We start from the raw sequence: 7,079 nt of genomic DNA on the forward strand, positions 1-7,079 counted from the left end.
TTTTTCTAATTTAATTTGATTAGTTTTGATTGGGTTTTTAGAACTATCAAAATCTCTAGTCAAAACAGTTTTGCTGACAGGGAAAAAAACCTGTGCTCTGTTACAATAGACGTTTCAGACTTAAAACTGATCCAAACATAATACAACAATATTCTAAATTTAAGCCCTAGATGTGTAGAACACTCCAGTATTTTTATTTTTATTTACTGACTTCATTTTCATAGAGATATTGCTTTTTGTCTGAAACTGGTTAGGATAAAAAATGAAGATAGAATAGCCAAGATTCAAACTCATGCAAGATCCATTAAGCAAGAAAAAGATTCAATGTAAAATCCATACAATTATGATTTTTTATGCTCTAAACATATTCACAATATCATATAACACATGCTTGATCATATTCATACTAATCTTGCTAAAATATTAACATACATCATCTAAAAACCATAAAACCTACATGAAATATCTCAAACATAATTTTATCTATCCCAGAATCATATGAAACCCTAAACAACATAAAATCATGATTTCTTTATACAATAACATATTGTTTAATCATGCTAAACATGAAATAATCTACCATATATGCTTAGATCAACTTTTTTTATCAAAAATATCAAAACCCTAAAAATGTTTTTGCTAAAACCTTCTTCAAAAATGTTTTTTTGCATAAAAGAACATGGATTCAAGCATATATCAAATTTTCAGAACTTATAAAACTTATATTTCATCAATATAACCTAATATTAACATCTTAAACATGCTGGAACAAATAAGATCTAACAAATAACAAGGAACCATTTTTTCCCAAATTATTTTTTACATTAGAAACCTGAAAATCGTCCTGTTTTGAAATTTATTTTTCTTTTCTATTTCATGGTTACATGGATCCACCAAAAACATGTTGTCTAAATTGAAAATTAATCTTAGAGAGGTGTTTCAAGGTTTAATCTTCATTGGTTTAGATCTAAAAATCGTCCCACGCATATTCTATGCATTTGAAAAAATCTATGTCTACGCGATTAATGTACCTACCTTAATCGGGTTCTCAAATTTAGAATGGCCTTCAACTTTCATCTTCAAACCTTAGAGGAGCTTCAATGGCTGATGAAAAAGCTCCAAGAAAGAAGAGAAAGAAAAAGAAAAAGAAGAATAGGAATAAGAAAGAAGAAGATAAGTGAGAGAGTGGCATCTCTCTTTTCTTTTCTTTTTTTATATATAAAGAAAATTCACTAAGGGAGTGTGTCCCCTCCTTAGAGTCCTAATCCAACTTTAATTCTAACCTATGTTGATCCCTAAGAGTTCTATTCAAAAATATTTTAACTAACTACTTAATTAAATAAATAATTAATTTAATTAACATTTTATCTTAATTAACTAACCCTTTTAACCTAATTAATTATGGGGTCCACTAGGGGGTTTTAAAGACTCTCCTAATGAGGTCTCTAGAACTTAGAGTGGATTCCACTTGCGTTCAGATCTAAAATTATCAAGATCCAAAAATTCGATCCAAATCCAAAAGTCTGATCCAGATTCAATCCTCATTTGGGTTAGATCTATGAACCAAACAAAAAATCCAAATCCAAAACCAGTTTAAAGATCTATATCCAAACATAAGCTCGGTCAACTTAGACTCAAATTTTACCTAAATTTAAAAAAAAATCATAGGTGTTATATTCTACCCCCCTTAAAAAAATTCATCTACAAAATTTAGTACTTACTCGAATAGGTGCAAGTATTTTTCCTTCATGCTGGCCTCAGACTCCCACGTGCATTCCTCAATTCAGTGGTATAGCCAATACACCTTTACTAAGGGAATGGCCTTCTATCTCAATACTTTCTTCTTACAGTCCATGATCTCAACTCCGTGCACTTCTGTAGTCAAGTCTTCTCGTACCTCAATATCCTCATACTGAATCACGTGTGATGGCTCTGGTACATACTTTTTTAACATTGACACATGAAACACATTTTGGATCTTTGCATACTGAGGTGGTAACTCCACTCTATATGCTGCTATGCCTACCTTCTCCAAAACCTTAAACAGTCCTATAAATCTGGGATTGAGCTTCCATTTCTTTCCAAACCTAAACACACTCTTGGTAGGAGAAACCCACACAAAAATGAAATCTCCAACCTAGAATATGAGTGCCCAACATCGACAATCTACATAACTCTTCTGTCTACTCTGAGTCATCCATAGTCTATCACGGATCCTGCGCACCTGCTCAGTGTAGTGCTCTAACACCACTGGTATATCTAGAGTACTCGCACCAACTTTATCCCAATATATTGGTGATTTGCACAGTTGTCCATACAATGCCTCGTAGGATGCCATGCCAATACTCGCATGGTAGCTATTATTGTAGGCAAACTCTGCCAACACAACATGCTTTTCTCACTCACCCTTTTAATCCAAGGTACATGCTCTCATCATATTATCTAAAGTCTGAATTGTACTCTTTGACTGACCATTCGTTTAAGGATGAAAGATTATACTAAACTTCAATTGAGTCCCTAAAGCCTTCTACAATTGTCCCCATAACTTTAATGTAAAACGTCAGTCTCGATTTAAGATAATCGATAAAGGTACTGCGTATAGTCACACAATCTCTTGCACGTATAAATCTGCCAGACTCTTCAAAGACTGGTTGGTCATGATCAGAAGAAAATAGGCCAACTTGGTGAGTCAATCCACAATCACCCAAATCGCGTCCTTACCCTTGCGGATTGTAGGTAGATCAACCTCAAAATCCATCGTGATAGCTTTCCACCTCTACTGAGGGACCTCAATCTGCTAGCAAGTCAAGCATTTTGAAATATATTCCGCTATGTCCCACTTCATTCTACTCCACTAGTACTTTTTTTGCAAGTCTTTAAACAATTTTGTACTACCAGGGTGTATGGTAAACTTACTCTTATGCGCATCACCAAGCACTTCTTCCCTAATCTGAGGGTCACTAGGTACTCATAACCTCTTCACATACCAAATGCTTTCATCTTCCTGAAGGTGCAGAGCAGACTCATTACTCTGACTTGCAACTACCATATGAGAAAACTTGGGATCATCCTTCTGCTCCATGATCTCTGTCATCACAGCCATACTGGTGATGTTGATCTTGTCGTCCTTAACTCTAATGGGCTTGATCATGCATACATTTTATATTTTATTCATCTTATTTTTTGCATGATCCATAGAAAAATTGTATTAAAAACCCTATTTTATCGTTAGTTTTAAGAAACCAAATTAAAATTGAAATTATCAAAAAATCGTGTAGTTCAAAGTTTGCCCTGCATTTTTAGTGTTTTTATTAGTTTTAGATTTTCTTAATTGTAGTTTAGTTATATTAGAGTATAATTAGCAAATTTTAATTAGTTTAGGAAGTTTTGATTTTTAGAGAAACATGTTTTTAATAAGAGCATCTTTTTGGAAATTATTCAAAAATCATCAGACTCTTTTTGAAAATTAGTATTTTAACCTAAATACGAGTTATAAATATATCTTTTCCAGAAGCAAAAAGCATTTTTCCCTTTTCTAAAAAAATGCCCCCTGTGCTCCCTCTCTCTCTTCTCTTTCTCCCTTGTTTTCTCTCCTTGCTCATTTCTCCCTCCCTCTTCTTCTTCTTCTTTTTCTTCTTGCTTCTCTCATCCAATCCGTCATCGGCAACCTTTTCATTTTGTCGGGAAGGCATGCATTCAGATGGGATTATCCATCTTCTCTTCTCATCCAATCCATCGAAAGCGGATCGTCTGGTTTGCTTTTTTCGCCCCCGTTTCACTGTAGTTTAAAGTTTTGCATAGCATAAAGCATTGCATCGCATATAGTTTTTTTTTATCATTGCATCATCTGCATATTCAAATGATTTAATCTAGTTAGTTTAGTTTTCTTGTATCTGAAAAAAATAAAAAGAAAAAACTATATTTTGTTTTGATCTAGCATAGTCGTTTCTTGATTTATGAATAGAGTAATCTTGATTTAGGTAGATCGATAGGTCTAACATAGGGTTTAGTATATTTTCTTGATTAGTTCTTGATTAGTTTTAGGTTAGATCTATCTTAGAATAGCTTGTTTCACGTTTTTCTTATATTCGGTGTGTTTTAGATCAAGGTAATAAATATTTTTTTCTTTAGTCGATATACATTGCTTTTATCCAATTATCAATATGTTTTTTTAGATTAGTTTAGATTAAATTCTATTTGCTTTCTTTTATCAATCAAATAGTTTTCTTCTAATGCCAGAAATTTTCTTTTCATAAATTAGATTAGAAATAGTGGTATGCATTCAATTGTCATTTTTTTGGTTACTGTGTTTTAATTTAACCGATTTGGATAGTTGTGTTTTTGTTGTGTTTCAATTCACGTTAAATCTCATTTTCCCAGTAATTAGATTAGGATTATTTCTTTAGTTAATACTAGTATAGAATAGATTAGATTCACGGTAAATAAATTTAATTAGTTTGTTAATTTTTAGTTCAGTCGATATTCTCTTGTGTGTTAGTCATTAGCGTTTTAGCATAACTAGGTTAGTTTTATCGTTTATTGCTCTAGCGTTATGTCAATTAATATAGGTTAGTGTTAATATCATTCACGTTATATACGCAGTCCAGTTCAGATTTGTTTCTAGCCTTTTACATTATAGGTCATTCATTTATTTTGCTTTAACAAGTTGCATAGTTTACACCAGCCGATTCTTTATTTCATCTATGATCAATTAGTTAGGTTAGCTATTAGTATTATTTAATGTTTTATATTTTGTTAATACCGTACAACATCCTCCATTATGTGTCATTCATTAGTTAGTAGTTTTAATTTTGCATATAGTTAATAAATAGTTTTACTTGATTCGGGTTAGCCGATTAGCATAGGATATTATTAGCTGATTTTCTTTCTTAGTTCTTGTTCATTTTTATTAACTTGTTGATATTAGAGTAATTTAATTAATTAGTTTTCCATGTTCAGCTGATTGTGTTCTTGATCTTTAGAGTTAATTAGTTCTTGATTTCTTGAAGTAGTTCCTCATTAGTTTGTTAGACGTTAGTTTTTGATTAGTTTGTTAGGTTGTTTGCTATTTTGTCATTTAGTGTTTGTTTGTTATTAGTTTATTCATAGTTAGTTACTTGTTATTAGTTTGTTTTTAGTTAGTTTAAATCTTTTTCTTGTTGATTTTTTTTTATCATTAGCTATTAGATTTTTTTGATTAGTTCTATTCATATTGTTGTGTTTTGTTTTTTATTCGTGCAGGGGAAGCGTTTGGATATGCAATGAGCCCCTTTTCATGGGCCCAAAGAGCCCTCTGAGGTCCCTAAAAGGTCCCCTCAAAAGGCCCTTCAGACCTCTTGGGGAGCCCTCAAGAGAAAGAAAAAAACTTAACTAGGAACAAGAAGGGACAAAAGACTCGAAGCACTGAAGACACTTTCTTTTATTTTTAGATTAGGCTTTTATTTTATCTTAGTTCAATTCAATTTGGGGTTTGTAATAAAACCATTTATTTATTTTTTTAAGCCCTCTGCAGGGGCAGCACTCTCTTGTTTATTTAGCTAATTAATCTTTTATTTTTTAAGGCAATAAAACATAGTTTAGATTGTGTATTTGAATACAAAGTATTCCCCGTTCCCTAAGTTCGACCTAGACTCCACCACTCGTGTGAGCCGGTTTTTATAATTTGATGCACGGTTTCTATAAATGGTTTTATTGAAAATATATTTTTAAAATGCTTTATTGAAAAAGTTGCATCAATTTTTTGGCATCGTTGCCGAGGAACGACGATTAATCTGAGTATTCACTTTATTGTCATTGTTTGCTCATGTTTTGTTAGGTTGCTAGCTTACTTTTTGTTCTTTACTTAGGGTTGTTTAGTTTACTTTCTCTGCTCATTATTTAGGATTGTTTAGTTTCTTTTTCAGTATTTAGGTTTAAAACCATGTGTTTGCACACCCTAGATACTAGCTTACCTTTCTCTCACGGCCCACCTATTAGGATACCTTTAGAGGTGACTGTGAATGATTGGTATTGTACTCATAGTTTACTTTTCGTAAAATATATGTGGGTACAATTGTGTGGTGCTTGTTTATTTTTTGCTTTTTTAGTTTTTGTTTTTCTTTTACTTGCTTTTTAGAAAGCCTTTTACTTAGGATAGTTGATACACTGGTCTACCCTAAGGTGCATGTAAGGGTGATGCTCGCTTGACCCCGAGCTTCCAGAGTTAGTTGAGGACCCCAAGTCCCTTATTTGGAGAGCTCGCAGACCCGACCCCATGGCTGAGGATCAACAGTTGATCCATCCTCTTAGGGAGTACTACATGCCTAATACTTACACTCCTGCCTCCTGCATCACAAGACCTGATGTAGGAGCAAATCATTTTGAGATTACAGTCAGTGTCATCCAAATGTTACCATCTTTTTACAGCCTTAGCAACGAAGACCCCTGTTGTCATCTCGATGAGTTCCTCGAGATCTGCTCTATAGTGCAAATCAATAATTTTGGGGATCATGCGTTAATGTTAACGTTATTCCCTTTCTCCCTCAAAGACAAAGTCAAGCATTGGCTGAAGGCTCAAGATACGGTTCAGATTACCACTTTAAAACATATGCAAAGAGAGTTCCTTAAGAAATATTTTTCGATTGGTAAGATGAATCAATATAAAAAAACCATCACCAGATTTTCATAAATTGAGAGAGAAATATTTTATGAGACGTGGGAGAGGATGAAAGATCTTCTCCGGAAGTGTCCCCACCACCAGGTGCCTCGTTGGCAACTGGTTAATATTTTTATGATGGGCTAACTGAGAAGAATTGTCTAATGGTTGATGCTGCCTGTGGGGGCACTTTCATGCTGAAGAGTGAGGATGAGGCATGGGCTCTATTTGAGACCCTGAGTGAGAATTCGATGCATCACACTTCAATATTACGATCTGAGAGGGCTACACCTGCCCCTGTTGCAGCCAAGAAGGATGGTATCTTCGAGTTAGGGATGAACCTTAAGTTGCATAACAAGGTTGACCTACTGACCCAGAAATTGAATCAGTTGTTGTTGAATCCCTCCTTAGCCATGCAAGTGTGTGCGTTGTGTGCTAGCCCAGC

This window comes from Nuphar pumila, chromosome 8, assembly GCF_984573655.1.
Source record: "Nuphar pumila chromosome 8, dmNupPumi1.hap1.1, whole genome shotgun sequence".
NCBI lineage: Eukaryota > Viridiplantae > Streptophyta > Magnoliopsida > Nymphaeales > Nymphaeaceae > Nuphar > Nuphar pumila.